General features: G+C 38.6%; 1 long non-coding RNA gene across 4 annotated transcripts; it reads right to left on the bottom strand.

The window, feature by feature from the left end:
- Positions 1 to 111: 111 nt before the first annotated feature.
- LOC122046598 lies at positions 112 to 23,821 on the bottom strand. 4 transcript variants are annotated; one of them, XR_006130316.1, is made up of 9 exons: positions 23,534 to 23,821; positions 23,303 to 23,445; positions 23,037 to 23,096; positions 5,844 to 5,903; positions 4,625 to 4,712; positions 1,626 to 1,744; positions 1,359 to 1,509; positions 1,058 to 1,282; positions 112 to 414 (listed from the first exon to the last, which is right to left on the bottom strand). It is a non-coding gene; the product is annotated as an uncharacterized LOC122046598 (long non-coding RNA). The 4 variants fall into 4 exon arrangements; XR_006130314.1 differs by lacking the exon at positions 5,844 to 5,903; XR_006130317.1 differs by lacking the exon at positions 4,625 to 4,712.

Genomic DNA, 23,821 nt, shown 5'->3' on the forward strand with positions numbered 1-23,821 from the left:
TAGCTATTAACATTTCACCTTGGACAAACCGTCATCAATACAGAAATAATATAAGATGATACTGAATTAAAATTACAGAATGAGAAAACATCAAAATTATAAAAGAAAAGATAACTGAAAATGCTGGTCAATCATTAATATTCAAGATATTCTCTGTGATCGTGATGATTTCTGTAGAAGTTGATTTTTATGAACTTTGACATGACAAAAGTATAATCAATAAGAATCAAAGGAACTCATTTCACCTCATCAGCCTGTCACACAGGGAGACTCATTTCTTCTATAGTTAAATCTCCTTCACTGATAGTTGAGGTTGATGTCATTACAGGTTGCTTTAGCTGGGTTAGAAGTTGATTCTCACTTGCCAACATTATTCATCACCTCTACCATCGTTGGCATATCTTCACAGTTGCCCTGCACACATAAAAGAGCTATTTGGATGCACCGTAGGATTCCTATTGTTGGGTATAAGCAATCTAAAGAATCATCAAGAATTTTCAAAGATCTACCTTCCTTCCAAAGTTTATATGCCTACAATCAAATAAAAACTAAAATTTGAGCTCTAAGAAATATCTGTATACATAAAGATTTATATATTTTGAAACTACGCTTACATGTGCTAAAAGATTTAAATTTGTATTTGTTTGACTGAAGACTCTATTCCTCTTACCACTTAAAATTTCTAATACTATTACACTGAAGTTAAAGACATCTGACTTAAATGAAAAATATACATCTGCTAAGACTCAGGTGTCATATATCTGCTGCAATTAAGAACTTAAGGGTGCGTTTGGTTTGCCCCATTTTCATTTCATTTTCTGAAAAATACGCGTTTTTCGTTTTTTAGAAAATGACTTTTCCGCATTTTTCATTTTCTTAGAAAACGCTCTCTCATTTTCTTAAAAATTAACGTGGAAAACGTAAACCAAACACGTTTTCTATTTTCTCAGAAAATGAAAACAGAAAACAACATGGAAAATGCAAACCAAACGCCCCCTAAATGTTTCACTATTTTAATTTATATAGTAGTAATAGTATGATCTTGATTTCAACTTACAATGTTCCAATTGTCATGTAGTTGCATTCTCAAGCATTTCATCCACTTCAACTATTCTTGCAATGTCGAAATCTGAGATCTTTGGACGCATGCCCTCGTCCAGGAGGATATTGTTTGGCTTAAGGTTACGATGAATGACTCTTAAGATGGAGTCTTGATGCAAGTATAGAAGGCCTCTCGCAATCCCGATTATGATCCAATTTAGCAATTAGCTTTTGATTTTATCTGGATCAAGTTATGAATAGTTTTTCATAGCATTATCGAACAATATATAAGAATTAATATAAGCAAACCTACTAACCAAAAAGGAAAGCATCTAAGCTCTTATTTTCCATGTATTCCAAGATAATAAGCCATCCATCTCTTTCAATGCAGGAGCCCAACAGACGAACAAGGTTTCTATGTTGTAACTTGGCAATAAGTGAGAGCTCATTATGGAACTCATTTGGGCCCTGTGACAAGTACATGGACAATTTCTTGATGGAAATCTTTGATCCATCTTGCAAACACGATATTATTTCTAACTTTATAGATTTGAAAGATCTTTGGTGATTCCAAAAGCTTTTACCTTGTAAACTACACCAAATCCGCCTTCCCCAAGTTTGTTCTCGTTGGAGAAATCGTTGGTCACCAATTTTATTGTATGCAAATCATAGGAAGACAGTGACCCCAATGCTTAGGTTGAACCTGACGCAGAGATCGTAATAGTAATTAGTATAAAACAATGAACAATCAAGAACAGAGCAAACAAATATAGTCACATGCGAAGCAGTGATGAAGGGAAGAACGAACTAGCTAATTCCTCGGTTATTATGTGAAGCTGAGTGTTCAGAGTCGATCATGATCAATCTTAGCTCTCATGCACCATCATAAACACTATGATCAATCAAGAACAGAGCAAATAAAGATAGTCACATGCAAAGCAGTGAAGGGAAGAATGAACTAGCTAATTCCTCGGTTATTATGTGAAGCTGAGTGTTCAGAGTCGATCATGTTCAATCTTGGCTCTCATGCACCATCATAAGTACTATGATCAACACCTTTAAGGCCTCGGGACATAGCCGAGTTGGTTATCATATGGCAAGTTTGTAAAATTAAGCAAGAGTTGAATCTCAACGAAGACAGAAAAATTACCCCCTCATTTGATGGTTAGTTTTGGTTTCTTGATTTACTTTCTACCAATGGTGTGGGCAATCATAGGGGACCGTCAGGGTGATAGATTTTACCTTTTGCATAAATGATCAACACCTTTGAGTGGGAGAACAAACACCATTATCGACACTATTTTCTCGCAAACAAAAGACAGTCACACACAAAGGATATTCATTAACAAGATTGAAGAAACCAAGATGAAACACACCTCTCGATATCAAGGTATAATCGCTCATAAGTGAGATGTTCGGTAGTGTTCTGGCCAAATACCATGGATGGTCAAGCCTCCAGTTAATGAATGGGTTGACGTGCTCTTCGGGGGTCTTCTACTAAGAGGATGAGTGAATCTAAGGGACACTCGAAAAGAGGGTTAGACTAGCCCAGGTATGCATCCCGGGGCACTTTGACACTCAGGTTAGAATTTGAGTGAGGTGGTATGTCGAATAGAGAAGGAGAAGAAAGGTAAAACCTCATGGAGTTGAAGAGAAATTGGACCCCCTTTGTCGTTGTCTTTGTGAGTGTCTATATAGTTGTCATGAGAGCATCTCCACATAGAACAAAACATCATCATAGTGTAGGATCGAAAAGCACTAAAGGGGAGTGAATAACATGTGTTTCTTTTTCACAATTTTTTGGAAATTTGAGAAATAGCAGCGGAAAAGGAAAATGAAATCAATATTAACACTGTTTCTTTTTTACTTGGTTCACAACTTATGCTGCTAGTCAAAGGTTTGCTATCGTTGATCGCTTTCGTTGGGCAATCCACTATCAATTCATCAAATACAAGAAATCCAATTCCAATAAGGAAATAGCACAAATTAAATATACAGACAACATCAAGCAAAGTGTAGACTTAGACATTGTTGTTAGAGTTGTGTTACAGTGTCGTAGTCGAATTTCAGAGCAGCCTAGAAGGTGTCTTTTATAGCTCATTCCAGGCGTCTAGACCAGCTTCAGGCACCTCCACTAAGGCCTATCCAATCGACCTTCATCGCTGAGTTATCCAACTTTAGGTGCATGGACCACTCCCAAGCACCTGAATCGCTGACATGGCTGCACTAGAGCAAAGAAAATCGGATAGGCCTCAATCCAAGCGCCTGGTGGTAGTCCAAGCGCCCGAAAGTGCCTATAAAATGAGCTTCTAACAACAGCCATAAACATCAATTTTCTACTCTCTTCATCGATTGTCCAGCTGCTCCGACTTCATACAAACTACTATGCTACTATCATGCAACTACTCTACTTCATCCAACCGTTGCTGGTAGACCAACACTAACACACGAGCACTTCTACTTTGACATTATCGTGTTTGGCAACGATTTAATTTAAAGTCATTTACTTTATTGCTAAGGAAATGTAGGGTTGTTACACTCTTATTCTTCTCTGTGTACTTGATTACTCTACCGAGAGTTTACTGGTAGAGAATATTAGTGGATTGTCCATCGATAGGTCCAAGAGACTTGGATCTTAGAGTAGGAGTCGCTGAAGGTTCCAAACCAAGTAAAATGACCGTGTCATTGTTTTTTATTTTCCATCTCTATTTTTCTTGTTTTATTGTTTTCTTCCGCTACACACTTGCACTAGTTTTTAAAGTTCAAAAAAGACAAGATTTTTTAAAATCACGTGACTCACCCTACCCCTCTCACATGCATATGATCCTACAACATCAAGCATAGTCTAAGTTAGAGTATCCTACTAAATCAAAGGTGCTTGTTCTAGAGTATTAAATTTTTATATTTAGTATGCCTTTAATATACCTAAATATCCTTTTGTAATTGTGAAGTATGATTCTTTTGCACAAGATTAGTACCTAACACACATACCAACTGTAAATATAATATTAGGTTGACTTGCAATTAAGTATAACAAACTATTTATTGCACTCTTATAATATTTTAAGTCTATTGATTTTCCTTTTGAATCATTATCAAGTTTTACATTTATTGTCATTGGAGTATTAATTTCTTTAGAATTTTTCATTTCGATTTTTTAAATTAATTCCTTAGTATATTTGTTTTGAAAGTCATAATTACCTTCTTTAGTTTGTTTCATTTGTAAGCATAAGAAGAAGGTTAGTTCACCTATTAGACTCATTTTCCATTAATATAATAAATTCTTTTAGGAAATTTGTCACGCCCCCAGAGGAGACCTTGCCAGACAAAAATCCGGCAGCATCTCCCCTGTACCGGTGACAATATGAAGCATACATACATACATCACACTATATAAACATAAACAACATATTCATCAGCCCACACGGCTGGAACATACATAAAATAGAAACAACATAACCACAAAATGTATCAACTATATGTATATGTCATAGTTTTCATAAACTACAATTACTATACAGATAAACGACATCTGTAACAAAATTGCAAAATGTAAATACAGCGAAACAAAAGTAAAACAAACCAGAAAATCAGCACGTCGAGATCTCTGAGCAACTCTATGAAAGTCCAAAATCAACTATAATATCAAAAGGATCCCCATGTCTGCAAAACTGGAGACCAAGGAATGTAGCAAGTTAGCCAAATGGCTAAGTGGATACTCAAGAAAGATGTGCATGAATTTAATCTTATTGAAGAAGTCAAGGAAGTAGAATAAATCATCATCTTTTGTTACAACTTTAGGATTATTCTTAAAGTTCTACATTTATACATATATATGTATAATCATCTTCTCATTATCTATAATCAGGTAAAATTTTTAGATTAGAGTTTAGGATCTTCACCTTATCATCACTTGTCATCATTAATAAAATCAATTCTTCAATCTTATTATTTAATCACTCAATTATAAGTTATCATGGTAAGATCAACATGTATATCAATAGTCTGAATCTGATAAATCAACTAAAAAGTGAATCACTGGAGCCAATATCATCAGAGTGAAATATCATATGGATAGGCTAAAAGCCTCCTAAGAGTATAAAACTGTCGCATAAGTCATTTGACGTACGGGCTATTAGCCCTCACCGGTGGAAGACATACTAAACACTGACCGATGGCTACATCACGCCAACACGGCTCGGGTGTACGGTCAGGTACTCTGGACCGCGACCGCCGCGCTACCACAATAACATGTGGGCGGTCCAGTACTCTAATATAGAGCTCTGGTATAAAGCTAGGCTCATAGTCTTCACTTTTTAATTCTTCATTTACTATCTTTATTATTTCACCTTTATGATTATATTCATCCATTTATCATGATTATTCTCTTTTCATATTTAATGGTCAATCAAGGTAATATTTTCGTATCAGGTCTGTTAATTTATTATTATAGGGTTCACAGATAAAAAAAAACTACAAGGATCAACATATAGAGTATTAAAAGCATGAAGTATGAAAGGTCAAGCAAGTCAAAAGAGACAAGGTATCAACAGAAGAGTAATTCAGAATATTTCTTTAATTTTAAAAACAACCCTTCCCATATCAATCCCAATATGAACCCACATATGAACAAGAAATAATAGCACTTATTTACCCTCCAATGATTTAATTATTTAATACTCATTTCACTATTTAAGTATCATTGTAATTCCCATTTTTGAAAACAATGATACAACATATACATAATACAATTTATATATTTATTCATGCACAAGGAAATATACAAGAGTAGATGTATCCACCTTATGTACAGTAAAATCTTCGAGTGTCGGCAGGTCACCGTGCTCCACTCGAGTTTGTATCTACAAAATATAATAACTCAAATAATTAAAAGGATAATAAAATCATAACACAAAATCTGAGCATGATTTACAACTCGAAACCACTAGATCATTATTTTTTTTTTTATCTCGTTATCTCGTACCACTTCGCATTCCTAAATGAAATTGTTGTTCTAATCTAGATAGCCCTCCTAACTACACATCAATTAACACAAACTATAAAATATACCTTCTAAGGAGTTTGTGTAGCTGCTGGAAATGAGGACAGCAACTAGGGCTATTTTCCCTTCGTCGTTGGCCGCCTCAGCTAGCTCCGGCGAGCTTCGGTGAACTCCGGCGATGCTGCCAAGAAAAGGGCAGCAGCTAGGGCTGCTGTTGGAGGAAACAAAAGGTGACTAGGGCAATTAGGGAAGGTTGAAAACAAGGAAAGCTACTGGGATAGTGAAGGGGCAAGGAAAACCTTTTCCCCTCTTTCACCGGTGGTCTTGGCGAGCTCCGGCGAAGGCCACAGTTAGCTCGGATGGCTGCTATGTTTGGCTAGAAAAGAGAATGACAACTAGGGTTTTGTTTCCCCTCTTCTTCCGGTGGTTTGGCGAGCTCCAGCTGTTGGAGTGTATACTGAGAGCCTAAGCTTTGTAAACATTCATTATGAATAAAGAATCACATTTGGTCTAATTATCTACATTTGTTTGTAGTTGTTCATTTAATTTATATTGTAGATAACATAGTATGTGGTGTCACATACAGAAGATGATGTTATCAGTACCTTATAAATTATAAACAGTAGCTCACGACCAGAATGGAAAGGAACAAACCATTAGAAAGTCGTAGTGTAATTAGGTATTAGTTTATCTTGACTATATAATTACACTAGTACACTCAGAGTGTATTGAGTAGGACCATTTGAGGTCGTTCCTTTTATACTGACTTTATAAAGGAACAAAGACCTCAGTTATTATGGAAGTGTGTGCTTTTAATCCTAATATAATAACAAGCACATATGTTTGATATTTATTTCTTTAATTTATCAATGGGTGAGATTTAGTTCGATGAATCAATAAACCCGATAAATTGGGAAATGGTATCACTCATAGTGTGTGTTGTTGATTATAGAAGGAAAGCGTGTCCTAGTGATACTAGGTTGATAATGTCCTCAAGAGGAGCTCATAAAGATTGTCATGTTAAACCTGCAGTGGACTTCGACATGATAATAAGGTTGAGTGGTACTACTCTTGGACTTAGATATTAATTAAATGAGTTGTCAAGAACTCACTTAATTAGTGGACATTCGATATCTTAAACACGGGGAGACTAACACACTCATAATAAGAAGGAGCCCAAAATGTAATTTGGGATTGGTGCGTAATTCAATGATAGTTCTCTAGTGGAATGAATTATCATTGATAAAATTAAGTTGTGTTAAGGCGAACACGGATGTAATTTTATCGGAGACCAAAACCAATTCCTCCTCTCGGTCCCTATCGTAGCCTCTTATTTATAGAGTACTATACCCACATATACCCACCTTCTATACCCACCTAAAGGGGGCCGGCCAAGCTAGCTTGGGAACCAAGCTAGGGCCGGCCTAAGCTTGGGTTTAAGGTGGCCGGCCCTAGCTTGAACCCAAGCTAGTAGGGCCGGCCATAATTAAATAAAAAAGAAATTTAATTTTAGATTTTATTATTATGTGGAAGATATATTTTAAAGAGAATTAAAATTAAAATATCTCTCTTGTAAAAGTTTTACAAAAGATTAAAGAAAGAGATTAGATCTCTTTCCTTATTTGTAGATTGGAGAGTTTTTTATTTTCTTTAAAATTATTCACATGTTAATAAAATTAAAATTATAGATATTTCCTTTTATTAACCATGAAGAGATTTTTAAAGAGAAATTTTATTTTTTAAAATTTCTGGAAACAAATAAGGAAAGTTTTAATTGTTGATTAAAACTTGTCCAATTTGTTTCCTCTTGATGTGGCCGGCCATCATTGTTTAATTGGAGAAATATTATTTTATTTTTCTCAATTAAATCATGTCAAGGAAATTAAGGAAAATTTGTTGTAATTAAATTTCCTAATTTACCTAGGCCAAGGAATATAAAAGAAGGGGTGAGGGTGCCTTCACAAGACACAACATCTATTATTCCTCTCCCTCTTTTGTTCCTTGGTGTGGCCGGCCATCATCTCCTTCTCTTCCTCTTGTGGTGGCCGAACCTCTCCCTCTCCCTTGGAGTTCTTGTGGTGGCCGGATACTACTCGGAGAAGAAGAAGAAGAAGGAGAGAAAGCTAGCATCTCTTGAAGCTTGGTTAGTATTTTGGTTTTTCTCCTTGGTGAAGTTTCCTTTGTGGCCCTTGCTTGGAGGAGAAGAAGGTGGTTGGTGGTTTCTCATCTTGGAAGATCGTTGCCCACACAACGTCCGAGGTTAGAAGAGGAATACGGTAGAAGATCAAGAGGTTTTTCTACAAGGTATAACTAGTAATTTCTATTTCCGCATCATGCTAGTTATTTATGGAAATAATACCAAATACAAGAGGCTTACGTTCTAGTATTTCGAATATGTTTTTTCGAAGTTGTGTTCTTTTGTTTCTTTCTTTTCCTTGTGATTTGATTGTTCTCTTTGGTTAACCTAAAGTTATTTTAGGAAATTAAATATTAGCTTTCTATTAAAGGTTTTGTCTAGTCGTGGTGGTTGCTCCCATATCCAAGAAGGCCATGTGCCTCGCCACGTCAATACTGGGAACCTTTTATGGAAATTGATATTTAATGGAATTAATAACAAGGAGACTTGGGTCGAACGTGTTAAGTTCCGCAGAGATCCAAGTCAAAACCTAAAAGAACAAATAGATTAAGTTTGGATCAAACGTGTTAAGTTCAGAGATCCAAAATTTAATTTAAAAGAACACATGGTAGCTAGGAAAGGTTCGGACCTTTGTACAAAATTTTGTACAATGGAACCTATAGGCTTTCGAGTAGCAACCAACAATTGGTATCGAGCTAGGGTTTAGCCTCTGTGTATTTGGTATTTAGTTTAATTATGCACATGTCATACATAATTTAGGAGGTTAATAGTAGGATGTGCTAACTCTATGGATCAGGGATCCAACTATTATGGCTTTTAGTTAATTATGTGTGTGATTGGACCCTGGACATGTCAAGGGCAATTTATATGTGTGTGCATGATTGTATTAAAACACAGCGGAGCTGTATTTAGTTTTATTAGGATTTTATTTTGATCTAGATACATGTACATTCCTTTTATGGAATATAGGATCAAAATGTAAAATTCTATTTATGTCATGGATCGAATCTTGCAAAGCGTGGAACCTTCTAAGGACCGGAGGCGCAGCGGAACTCGGAGCAAGATGGATGCGACAGTTAGACCCGATGGCGATGGCCAAATAGCGGCAGCTTCGGATGACAACACACGGAGGACAATTAAAGATAAAAGCCATAATAGTTGAAAATTAGATTTTCTATTTATTGCTTTTATATTGTCTGTCTGTGTGCATGTTAGTTTACAAGTTTAGTAGGCTAGCATAGTTAAAATTCCTCATTTATAAATAACTAAGTGGGAGAGGATTTTTAAGTAAATCCCATGGTCATCATCATCATCATCTCCCTCTTTTGTTTCTTGGTGTGGCCGGCCATCATCATCATCATCTCACTCACTTCCTCTTTATGGATGGCGGAAGTTAAAGGCATGTGATCTTCCCCAACGGAAGGGGCATAATCTTATTAATGGACTTAGTGTCAAGTAATGGTGTACACTTAGACACATCTAATAGTATCCTCCCCAACGGAGTCACTGCTATTATTTGTGTGACCAAATAATACCAACTATTAATTTTATTTGTCAAAAAGTTAGGTTGACAAGATAATAAAATTAATGGGTTAAAACCCTCCTTTTACAAATGTTGAATTTGTATACGTCCACACTAACGTGGCATACAAAATTCACGGTGGTTTAAGGTGTTGGTTAATTTAAAATAGTATTGTTTGAGGAATCAATATTATTCTAAATTTAGAGTTCTGACCAAAAGTTATTTGTGATTCTTAGGATGACTTTCAACCCACTATCCATCATACTTCAACAAAATAGACTTACTGGACCAAATTACATAGATTGGAAAAGAAACCTGGATATTGTTCTTACTGCTGAAAGCTATAAATTTGTACTGACTGAGCATTGCCCTGATGCACCCACTGGTGAATCTACCCAAGAGGAGATTGAATATCATAGGAAATGGGTAAAAGCAGATGAGATGGCGCGGTGTTACATTTGGCTTCAATGTCAAATGTATTGCAACATCGAGATAAAGATTTACCAACGATTATGATATTATGAACAATCTCAAGGAACTCTTTGGTCATCAGGATAGGGCTTCTAGACAAGAAGCTATGAGAAAGATAATGACAGCCACCATGCAAGAGGGTACTCCTGTAAGGGATCATATCCTAAACATGATGGCTTATCTGAACGAAATACAGATCCTTGGAGGAGAAATTGATGGGGAAACCCAGATCGATATGATCCTCCAAACCCTACCTAGAAGTTTTGAGCGATTCGCCTAAACTATAATATGAATAAAAGGATTTATTCATTAGGGAAACTACTGACTTCAAGCAGTAGAAGGGTTATTTCGTCACAATGCTCAAATTCACTACTTGAAAATGGTTCTACTTCTAAACCGAAGGTAAGAAGAAGAAGAAACAAACCGGTTCACAAAGAAAGTGAATAAATCTCAGTACGGGATTTAAAGCTGGAATGAAGAAGCCAAGGGCAAGTGCTTCATCTAAAAGCAGTCAGGCGGACTGTCCTCGTAAGAACCAAAACAAAGGTATATCTCATACTCTAGTTGTTGAAACATGTTTAGCGGTGTTATCTACCAGCACCTGGTGTGTAGATACGGGAGCCACTGATCATGTCGGTAATTCCTTGCAGGGGTTCCAGGAACCCGACGACTATCTGAAGGGGAGATTACCGTCTACATGGGCAATGCTACTAAGGTGGCAGCTGTTGCAGTGGGAGACGTCTACTTATCTTTTAGTAGAAATAGAAATTTGGTTTTAAGAAATTGTCTTTATGTACCCAGTTTTAGAAAGAATTTAATTTCAGTTTCTAAACTATTTTTAGATGGATATTCAGTTTCTTTCAGTAACGATGTAGTTATTAAAAGAAATAAAGTGATTATCTGTTCTGGTGCATTAGTTGGCAATTTGTATATTTTAAATCCAATTTCTTCCACAAAGCATAACATGGAAATTTATAATTCATCTTCTAATTCTAATAAGAGAAAAGAACCTTCGGAAATGAACCAAGCATATCTTTGGCATCTAAGGCTTGGTCATATTAACTTAAGTAGGATTCAGAGGCTCATAGCCAATGGACTTTTGAGTTCATTAGAGTTGGAAAATTTTCCAACTTGTGAATCTTGCTTAGAAGGTAAAATGACCAAGAGGCCGTCAAGGCCAAGGGTATAGAGCCAAAGAAGTGTTAGAGTTGGTTCACTCACGATTTATGGTCCTATGTCCTCGTGCAAGAGGAGGTTTTGAATATTTTGTCTCTTCATAGGCGATTATTCAAGATATGGATACATTTACCTAATGCAGCGTCAAGGTGCTTTGATAAGTTCAAAGAATACAAGGTGATGTGGAGAAGCGACTAGGTAAAAGTATCAAGACACTACTGATCGAGATCGTGGTGGCGAATACCTCTTAGGAGAGTTTAGGAATTACTTATCGGGTCGATTCAATCCCAATATGCACTGGAACACCCCAACAGAATGGTGTGGCGAGCGAAGGAATAGGACTCTTATGGAGATGGTTAGATCAATGATGAGTTATTCGAATTACCAAATCCTTGGGATATGCTCTGAAACAGCAGTATACGTTCCGAACTTAGTACCTTCTAAATCGGTTTCTTCTACTCCCATAGAATTGTGGAATGGGAAAACCCGTCTAAGACATATTCGGATATGGGGTAGTCCAACACATGTCTTTGAAACGAGATCTTGATAAGTTAGAATCTCGTATGAGTTCGCGTGTTTGTAGGATATCCCAAAGGAACGAAAGGTGGTTTATTTTATAGTCCTAAAGACTGAAGGTCATTGTTAGCACCAATGCCCGGTTTTAGAAGAAGACTATATAATGGATCACAAGCCAAGAGTAAAGTTGTTTTAGAAGAACTTAGAGGACATGTCTACTTCAGCATACCAACGATACAAGATGAAGTACCACAAGAGACGCAACACGTGTCGCACATGATACACAACCACAGATGCCTCGCCGTAGTGGGAGGGTTGTAATGCACTGAAAGATTCATGTTTTGGGAGAGTCTTGGACTTGATCCGGTAAACATGAACCTGGAATGTATGAGAAAGCACTCCAAGATATAGATCGGCGTCTTGGCAAAAGGCAATGAATTGAAATAGAGTCCATGTACTCTAATAAGGTCTGGAGCTTGTAGAACCACCGATGGTGTAAAAGCCGTTGGATGCAAGTGGATTTACAAAAGGAAAAGAGGGAGACGGAAGGTAGAAACCTTCAAAGCTAGGCTTGTTGCGAAAGGGTACACTCAGAAAGAGGGAATTGATTATGAGGAAACCTTTTCACCGGTAGCCATGCTTAAGTCTATCCGGATACTCTTATCCATTCTTTGCTCATATGGATTATGAGATTTGGCAAATGGATGTCAAGACGTTTCCTTAATGGAAGTCTTGAAGAAAACATCCATTGAAGCAACCGGAAGGATTTATTGAAAAAGGCAAAGAGCATCTAGTATGCAAGCTCAATCGGTCCATTTATGGTGAAGCAAGCTTCAAGGTCTTGGAACATCCGGTTTAATGAAGTAATCGATCATATGGATTTATTCAAAGTCCGGATGAGTCTTGTATATATAAGAAGTGTATCGAAGCGTGGTGGTATTTCTTGTACTATCGTAGATGATATTTTGTTAATTGGCAACAATGTCAAGGTATTATCGGGACGTAAGGGTATGGTTGTCCAAACAATTTGATATGAAGGACTTAGGAGAATGTGCACACATTCTTGGGATCAATTATAAGGGATCGCAAGAAAAGAATGTTGTGTCTATCCCAAGCTTCATATATAGATACAATCCTTGCTCGTTTTAGCATGCAAGACTCAAGAAAGGTTTCTTACCTTTTAGACATGGAGTAGCTCTATCTAAAGAGATGTCTCCAAAGACATCAAAGAGATAGAGGACATGAAAGCGGTTTATGCTTGTAGGAAGCCTAATGTATGCAATGCTATGTACGAGACACGATATCTGTTCCGTAGGCATGGTCAGCAGATATCGAGTAACCTAGACAAGGACATTGGATTGCGGTAAGCATATATTAAAGTACCGAGAAGGACTAGGATTATATGCTAGTTTACCAGCGGATGATTTGCTCCACATGGGTTACGGATTGATTTCCAATCGATAGGGATATGAAGTCTACATCGGCTATGTGTTTACTTTAGGAGGTGGAGCCATTTCATGGAGGAGTGTTAAGCAGCGTTTCGGACTCAACCATGGAAGTCGAGTATGTGCCAGCCAGAAGCAGTATGGCTCGGGAACTTTCTAATGGACTTAGATGTGATTCTGGTTTGCCCAAAATCATCACAATTTATTGTGATAATAGCGCAATTGCAAACTCGAAGGAACCACGAGCCCATAAGGCAAGTAAACATATAGAGCGCAAGTACCACTTGATAAGAGATATCGTGAAGCGAGGAGAAGTTGTCATCGCCAAGATTGCATCAGTGGATAACTTTGTGGATCTTTACTAAGTGGAGCTCCAATCCTTGGAATGGGATAGATGTAGGGTTGAGAAGATATGGAGAGCTAGTCTTTGTAGAAGTGGGAGATTGTTGGAGTGTATATTGAGAGCCTAAGCTTTGTAAACATTCATTATGAATAAAGAATCACATTTGGTCTAATTATCTACATTTGTTTGTAGTTGTTCATTTAATTTATATTGTAGATAACATAGTATGTGGTGTCACATGGAGAAGATGATGTTAGTACCTTATAAATTATAAGCGGTAGCTCACGACCCGAATGGAAAGGAACAAACCATTAGAAAGTCGTAGTGTAATTAGGTATTAGTTTATCTTGACTATATAATTACACTAGTACACTGGAGTGTATTGAGTAGGACCATTTGAGGTCGTTCCTTTTATCTTGACTTTATAAAGGAACAAAGACCTCCGTTATTATGGAAGTGTGTGCTCTTAATCCTAATATAATAACAAGCACATATGTTTGATATTTATTTCTTTAATTTATCAATGGGTGAGATTTAGTTCGATGAATCAATAAACCCGATAAATTGGGAAATGGTATCACTCATAGTGTGTGTTGTTGATTATAGAAGGAAGCTGTGTCCTAGTGATACTAGGTTGATAATGTCCTCAAGAGGAGCTCATAAAGATTGTCATGTTAAACCCTGCGGGTGGACTTAGTCCGACATGATAATAAGGTTGAGTGGTACTACTCTTGGACTTAGATATTAATTAAATGAGTTGTCGGAACTCACTTAATTAGTGGACATTCGATATCTTAAACACAGGGAGAACACACTCATAATAAGAAGGAGCCCAAAATGTAATTTGGGATTGGTGCGGTAATTCAATGATAGTTCTCTAGTGGAATGAATTATCATTGATAAAATTAAGTTGTGTGCGGGAGTTTAATTTTATCGGGAGACCAAACCAATTCCTCCTCTCGGTCCCTATCGTAGCCTCTTATTTATAAGTACTATACCCACATATACCCACCTTTATACCCACCCTAAGGGTCGACCCTTAGCTTGGGAACCAAGCTAGGGCCTAAGCTTGGGTTGTGTGGTCGGCCTAGCTTGAACCCAAGCTAGTAGGGCCGGCCATAATTAAATAAAAAGAAATTTAATTTTAGATTTTATTATTATGTGGAAGATATATTTTAAAGAGAATTAAAATTAAAATATCTCTCTTGTAAAAGTTTTACAAAGATTAAAGAAAGAGATTAGATCTCTTTGTAGATTGGAGAGTGTTTTATTTTTTCTTTTAAAATTATTCACATGTTAATAAAATTAAAATTATAGATATTTCCTTTTATTAACCATGAAGAGATTTTTAAAGAGAAATTTTATTTTTAAAATTTCTGAACAAATAAGGAAAGTTTTAATTGTTGATTAAAACTTGTCCAATTTGTTTCCTCTTGATGTGGCCGCCATCATTGTTTAATTGGGAAATATTATTTTATTTTCTCAATTAAATCATGTCAAGGAAATTAAGGAAAATTTGTTGTAATTAAATTTCCTAATTTACCTAGGCCAAGGAATATAAAAGAAGGGGTGAGGGTGCCTTCACAAGACACAACATCTATTATTCTCTCCTCTTTTGCTCCTTGGTGTGGCCGGCCATCATCTCCTTCTCTTCCTCTTGTGGTGGCGAACCTCTCCCTCTCCTTGGAGTTCTTGTGGTGGTCGGATACTACTGGGAGAAGAAGAAGAAGAAGGAGAAAGCTAGCATCTCTTGGAGCTTGGTTAGTATTTTGTTTTCCTCCTTGGTGAAGTTTCCCTTTGTGGCGAACCTTGCTTGGAGGAGAAGAAGGTGGTTGGTGGTTTCTCATCTTGGAAGATCGTTGCCACACAACGTCCGAGGTTAGAAGAGGAATACGTAGAAGATCAAGAGGTTTTCTACAAGGTATAACTAGTAATTTCTATTTCCGCATCATGCTAGTTATTTATGGAAATAATACCAAATACAAGAGGCTTACGTTCTAGTATTTCGAATATGGTTTTTCGAAGTTGTGTTCTTTTGTTTCTTTCTTTTCCTTGTGATTTGATTGTTCTCTTTGGTTAACCTAAAGTTATTTTAGGAAATTAAATATTAGCTTTCTATTAAAGGTTTTGTCTAGTCGGTGGTGGTTGCTCCCATATCCAAGAAGGCCATGTGCCTCGCCACGTCAGTACTGGGAACCTTTTATGGAAATTGATATTTAATGGAATTAATAACTTAAGGAGACTTGGGTCGAACGTGTTAAGTTCCGCAGGAGATCCAAGTCAAAACCTAAAAGAACAAATAGATTAAGTTTTGGATCAAACGTGTTAAGTTCCGCAGGAGATCCAAAATTTAATTTAAAAGAACACATGGTAGCTAGGAAAAGGTTCAGACCTTTGTACAAAATTTTTGTACAATGGAACCTATAGGCTTTCCGAGTAGCAACCAACACCAGCGAACTCCGAGGAGCTCCGACAGTGCTGCCGAGAAGCAAGACAGCAAAGAGGGGAAGCTTGTTGCCCTTGGAGAAGAGAAACGAAGAAGAAGAGAGGGGGAGGGTTTGAGGCTTCGGTGGGGAAGGGAAGAAAAAGGAAGGGGTATGGGGGAGGGTGTGTGCACGTGGATGGGTGTGGCTGTATTTGTTTTTTTTTTTCTCATACTTAACATTCTCCCCCACTAAAAGATATTTGGTCCCCAAATTTAAGTAATTGAGACGCATTGATACCTGAGGTAAATAAATGAGGATATCCGATATTTATATCCTCCTCACGCTCCCAAGTTGCTTCTTGATCAGAGTGGTGTTGCCACCCAACCTTTACGAAACGGAGGCATTTGTTCCGCAACCGATGTTCCTTGCGATCCAGTATACGAACAGGGAATTTTTCGTATGTCGCATCAGACTGTAGAGGAACTATAAGATCCTTCAAGACATGTGTCGAATCCGGAACATACTTCCGCAGCATAGAAACATGAAAGACATTATGTACTCCTGCTAAAGTTGGGGGTAACGCAAGTCGATATGCAACAGCACCAATCCGCTCAAGAATCTGGAAAGGTCCGATAAATCTGGGTGCTAACTTCCCTTTTAACCCAAATCTCTTAACTCCTTTTATGGGTGAAACACGAAGAAATACGTGATCACCTACTGTGAATTCTAACATTCTTCGTCTTTTATCTACGTAACTCTTTTGGCGACTCTGAGCAGTCAACAATCTCTGTCTAATAGTTCGTACTAGTTCAGCATCCTGCTGAACACTCTGAGGGCCCAAGAGTTGACGTTCACCGACCTCATCCCATAAGATAGGAGATCTACATGCTCTGCCATAAAGTGCCTCAAAGGGTGCCATTTGAATAGCAGAGTGGTAACTGTTATTATAAGCAAACTCTACCAAATGTAGGTGGTCCTCCCAACTACCCCCAAAATCTAGCACACAAGCACGCAACAGATCCTCTAGAGTATGGATAGTGCGCTCTGACTGCCCATCAGTCTAAGGATGAAAAGAGGTGCTAAAACGTAGCTCGGTTCCCAACGCCTTTTGGAAACTTTGCCAGAATCTCGAAGTAAAACGTGGATCTCTATCAGAAATAATACTGAGGGGGATACCATGGAGTTTAATAATCTCTCTGCAATATAACTCTGCTAGACGATCTGGAGATTCTGTCTTACGAATCGGTAAGAAATGTGCAGATTTAGTTAACCGATCGACAATCACCCAGATTGAATCATGTCTCCTCTGGGTCCTTGGTAACCCCGTGACAAAATCCATAGTGACATGCTCCCACTTCCATTCCGGCACTGCAATCTTCTGAAGTAACCCGACCAGTCTCTGGTGTTCTGCCTTAATTTGCTGGCAAACTAGACACCGAGCTACAAAGTCTGCAATATCTCTTTTCATACCTTTCCACCAATATGATCGCTTCAAGTCTTGATACATCCGTGTACCACCAGGATGAACTGCAAATCTCGATCGGTGGGCTTCTCGAAGGAGATCCTCCTTAACAGGATGTACCTCTGGGACACATAATCTGCTTCGGAACCGAAGAGATCCATCCATATCACGTGTGAATTCTAGCTTGGGGCCTAACTCCAACTCACTAACTATAGATCTGAGATACTGGTCTTCCATTTGACTTTCCTTAATCTGCTCCACCAATGGGGACTGTGCGATCAAGGAGACCAGTATACCACGCTATGTTTGCCCTACTTCAGTTAAATCTAACTCTGAAAACTGTCTGACTAGATCTGTAACTGCCACCCTGTGAGTTGCCAATACTCCTCTAGACTTCCTGCTCAATGCATCTGCGACTACATTAGCTTTTCCAGAATGGTAGTTGATAGTGCAGTCATAGTCTTTCAGAAACTCCATCCACCTTCTCTGTCGAAGGTTTAACTCTTTCTGAGTGAAAAGATATTTCAGACTCTTGTGATCGGTGAATATCTCAAAGGTAATACCGTAGAGATAATGTCTCCAAATTTTAAGGGCAAAAATGATGGCTGCTAATTCTAAATCATGCACAGGATAATTCTTCTCATGATCTTTTAGCTGACGAGAAGCATAAGCTACTACTCTATCATACTGCATCAAAACTGCCCCTAATTCTTGAATAGATGCATCCGTGTAAAGAATGAATCCATCATCTCCAGAGGGAATAACTAATACTGGAGCACTCACCAATCTCTGCTTGAGCTCTTGGAAGCTTGCTTCACAAGCCTCAGACCAAGTAAACTTGACTCCTTTTCTAGTCAATCAAGTCAAAGGTGCAGCAATACTAGAAAATCCTTCCACAAATCCCCGATAGTACCCAGCTAATCTAAGAAAGCTACAAATTTCTTGCACTGACTTTGGTTGTTCCCATCGGTCAACTGCTTCAATCTTCTGGGGGTCTACTGAAATCCCTTTGCTAGAGGTTACATGCCCTAGAAATCCTACAGAACTCAACCAAAAAGCACATTTACTGAACTTAGCATATAAGCGTTCCTTCCGTAAAGTTTCTAGAACTATTCTGAGATGTTGTTCGTGCTCCTCTTATGATCGCGAATATACCAAAATGTCATCAATAAATACAATAACAAACCGGTCTAAATATTCTAAGAATACCCGGTTCATTAGATCCATAAATGCTGCAGGAGCATTGGTAAGCCCAAACGGCATTACCAAAAACTCATAATGTCCATACCGAGTACGGAAGGCAGTCTTCTGAATATCTGTATCTCTAACTCGTAACTGGTGATAGCCTGATCTTAAATCAATTCTTGAGTACACACAGGTACCTTTAAGATGATCAAACAAATCATCTATTCTAGGTAGATGATACTTGTTCTTGATAGTTACAGAGTTTAACTGCCTATAATCAATACAGAGCCTCAAGGATCCATCTTTTTTCTTAACAAAGAGCACTGGAGCACCCCAAGGAGAAACACTAGGGCGGATAAAACCCTTGTCTAGCAACTCCTGAAGTTGAATCTTTAGTTCCTCGAGTTCTCTTGGTGCCATCCGATATGGAGCTTTCGATATCGAAGTTGTGTCAGGAAGCAACTCAATGGCAAACTCTACCTGTCGCCGAGGTGGCAAGCCAGGAAGTTCTTCAGGAAATACGTCAGGATATTCACGTATTATGTGGACATCAGAAAGCTGGACAGAACTATCCACATTGGAGCTCACTAAAGACAAGAGATACCCCTTGCATCCCCGAGCCAACAACTGCTGAGCCTGGAGAGCTGAGATAATAGATACCCCTCGATCATTGATCCTAATAAATTCCCATGATGATTGATCTAAGGGTTGAAAAGTCATCACTTTGGCTCGATAATCGACAGTGGCATGATGCTCTGACAGCCAATCCATACCCAAAATAATATCGAATTCAGTCATCTCTAGCACTTGTAGATCCACAGTAAGGATATGACTATCAAAAGTTAAAGGACAACTCTTGATCTCCTGATCTGACATCAATATTCCACCTGATGGTGTCAATATTGCTAATCCAGAAGGTCGAAGAGTTGGGATCCTCCCAATTTTACATACAAATTCAGGAGAAATAAAGGAATGCGAGCTACCCGTATCTATCAATATATCCGTAGGAATACTATAAACGGAAAGCATACCTCGGATAACAGATCCTCCAGCTCGCTGTGCCTCCTCACGGGTCAAAGCATAAACATGTCCCGACTCAAGACCTGATGGCTAACCCCTCTGGATAGAAGAAGAGGGCTGACTCTGATCCTGCGAAGGCTGGTATGACTGGGTCGAAGGCTGATAAGATAATGGTGGCTGATACTGCTGGGGTGGAGGTAGCAAGTACTGCTGGGGTGGAGCTACCAAATACTGCTGAGATGGAGCTGGCAAGTACTGCTGAGATGGAGCTGGCAAGTACTGTTGAGATGGAGCTGGCAGATACTGCTGAAGTGGAGGTACTGAGTGATACTCACTCTCCACCTGGGACTGCAAATGATAGAGTTGTGGCTGGTGAGCAGACTGTGTAGGTGGTGGATTTCGTGGTTGAGACTGCTGAGATCTCTGCGGGCCTTTCTGCTGCCGAGACTGTGGAGGTCGTGAGGTAAGTCGAGCCTGCTGAGACTGTGATCCTCCTGCTTGATGTTATGCCTTCAAAGTGCAATCTTTCTGCATATGTCCTGGCAGTTTACAATAAAAACATATACTCTTATCCAGTGGACATTCTGATGCCAGGTGATTTGGTGCACCACATTGAAAACACTTCACCAATATCTGGCCCCGCAGTGATGGAACTGGGCGACTAGATCCCTGTGATACTTTGGCCACCTTTCGTGACCGTGAAGACTCTCTAGTCGTATCCTGACCACGAGATCGACGACCTCGACTCTGCTGTCTAGAGTGTGAGCTTTGCGAGGTCTGTCGGTTGGCTTCTCTTTCTTGAGAGACTTGCTGCTGAGTCATCTCAATAAATATGGCTCGATCAAGTACCTCTCGATAAGTAGTAACAGGAAATCCAGACGTCCTGATCCGAATATATGCTGCCAGTCCCTATGTAAAGTGAAACATACTGTCTGAATCCTGAGCAACCATATGTGGGGAAAACTCAGCAAGTCTGCTAAATTCTACACTATAGTCTAGCACACTTCGGTCACCCTGCTTGAGACTCATGAATTCCTGGCGTCGAGCAACACAAAATGCTGCAGGAAAATATTGTCTATCGAACGCCTCTCGAAAAGACTGCCAAGAGATAATCTGATCCCCAAAGACTGTCTTTTGCATCTTCCACCATGTGGATGCTTGCCCTCGAAAATGATAAGCGGCTAGCTCTACCTTCTCTGTGTTTGAACAGGACATGTATCCAAAAGTGCCCTCAATATCTTCCAACCATGTACGCGCCACCCAAGGATCGGTGCCTCCATGGAACAGTGTAAAACGATCCTTTGCTGAACTAGCAAGCAAAGGAATACGGGCCTTTTCCATAATAAGCCATGATGTAGGAATGGCTGGTACGGCTACCTAAGCTGCAACAAGATGAGGTTGTCCCTCAGTCTGACCACCGACTCCAATACTGGGACCAACCAGAGCTCCCGGTATCAACTCAGATGGGGAGATAGGAGCCTCATCCAAACCAAGATCAGTAGTAGTGGCACGCTGACATGCACTGCGACTACGGGCACTGCTACTGCCCCAACCGCGACCACGGGCTCGTGGCATTGCCTATAAAATCAGATGAAAATTTTCAATAATCATAATCAAGATAATTAAAACAAAGAATGACCCGTAAATCCTATAGCTCAGAGATACAACTCGACTTGTATAAAAATTCCTTTGCTCGAGAAGTACATAAACTGGAAATCAAAAATCTCGAAATAAAGCCAAAACCCACGAACAGAAGATGGAAACTAAGCTCTGATACCAATAAAATTGTCACGCCCCTAGAGGAGACCTTGCCAGACAAAAATCCGGCAGCATCTCCCCTGTACCGGTGACAATATGAAGCATACATACATACATCACACTATATAAACATAAACAACATATTCATCAGCCCACACGGCTGGAACATACATAAAATAGAAACAACATAACCACAAAATGTATCAACTATATGTATATGTCATAGTTTTCATAAACTACAATTACTATACATATAAACGACATCGGTAACAAAATTGCAAAATGTAAATACAGCGAAACAAAAGTAAAACAAACCAGAAAATCAACACGTCAAGATCTCTGAGCAACTCTATGAAAGTCCAAAATCAACTATAATATCAAAAGGATCCCCGTGTCTACAAAACTGGAGACCAAGGAATGTAGCAAGTTAGCCAAATGGCTAAGTGGATACTCAAGAAAGATGTGCATGAATTTAATCTTATTGAAGAAGTCAAGGAAGTAGAATAAATCATCATCTTTTGTTACAACTTTAGGATTATTCTTAAAGTTCTACATTTATACATATATATGTATAATCATCTTCTCATTATCTATAATCAGGTAAAATTTTTAGATTAGAGTTTAGGATCTTCACCTTATCATCACTTGTCATCATTAATAAAATCAATTCTTCAATCTTATTATTTAATCACTCAATTATAAGTTATCATGGTAAGATCAACATGTATATCAATAGTCTGAATCTGATAAATCAACTAAAAAGTGAATCACTGGAGCCAATATCATCAGAGTGAAATATCATATGGATAGGCTAAAAGCCTCCTAAGAGTATAGAACTGTCGCATACGTCATCTGACGTACGGGCTATTAGCCCTCACCGGTGGAAGACATACTAAACACTGACCGATGGCTACATCACGCCAACACGCCTCGGGTGTACGGTCAGGTACTCTGGACCGCGACCGCCGCGCTACCACAATAACATGTGGGCGGTCCAGTACTCTAATATAGAGCTCTGGTATAAAGCTAGGCTCATAGTCTTCACTTTTTAATTCTTCATTTACTATCTTTATTATTTCACCTTTATGATTATATTCATCCATTTATCATGATTATTCTCTTTTCATATTTAATGGTCAATCAAGGTAATATTTTCGTATCAGGTCTGTTAATTTATTATTATAGGATTCACAGATAAAAAAAACTACAAGGATCAACATATAGAGTATCAAAAGCATGAAGTATGAAAGGTCAAGCAAGTCAAAAGAGACAAGGTATCAACAGAAGAGTAATTTAGAATATTTCTTTAATTTTAAAAACAACCCTTACCATATCAATCCAATATGAACCCACATATGAACAAGAAATAATATCACTTATTTACCCTCCAATGATTTAATTATTTAATACCCATTTCACTATTTAAGTATCATTTTAATTCCCATTTTTGAAAACAATGATACAACATATACATAATACAATTTATATATTTATTCATGCACAAGGAAATATACAAGAGTAGATATATCCACCTTATGTACAGCAAAATCTTCGAGTGTCGGCAGGTCACCGTGCTCCACTCGAGCTCGTATCTATAAAATATAATAACTCAAATAATTAAAAGGATAATAAAATCATAACACAAAATCTGAGCATGATTTACAACTCGAAACCACTAGATCATTATTTTTTTTTATCTCGTTATCTCGTACCACTTCGCATTCCTAAATGAAATCGTTGTTCTAATCTAGATAGCCCTCCTAACAACACATCAATTAACACAAAGTATAAAATATACCTTCTAAGGAGTTTGTGTAGCTGCTGGAAATGAGGACAGCAACTAGGGTTATTTTTCCTTCGTCGTTGGCCGCCTCAGCTAGCTTCGGCGAGCTCCAGCGAACTCCGGCGGTGCTGCCAAGAAAAGGACAGCAGCTAGGGCTGCTGTTGGAGGAAACAAAAGGTGACTAGGGCAGTTAGGGAAGGTTGAAAACAAGGAAAGCTACTGGGATAGTGAAGGGGCAAGGAAAACCTTTTCCCCTCTTTCACCGGTGGTCTCGGCGAGCTCCGGCGAAGGCCACAGTTAGCTCGGATGGCTGCTGTGTTTGGCTAGAAAAGAGAATGACAACTAGGGTTTTGTTTCCCCTCTTCTTCTGGTGGTTTGGCGAGCTCCGGCGAACTCCGAGGAGCTCCGACAGTGCTGCCGAGAAGCAAGACAGCAAAGAGGGGAAGCTTGTTGCCCTTGGAGAAGAGAAACGAAGAAGAAGAGAGGGGGAGGGTTTGAGGCTTCGGTGGGGAAGGGAAGAAAAAGGAAGGGGTA

Source organism: Zingiber officinale, chromosome 2B, assembly GCF_018446385.1.
Source record: "Zingiber officinale cultivar Zhangliang chromosome 2B, Zo_v1.1, whole genome shotgun sequence".
NCBI lineage: Eukaryota > Viridiplantae > Streptophyta > Magnoliopsida > Zingiberales > Zingiberaceae > Zingiber > Zingiber officinale.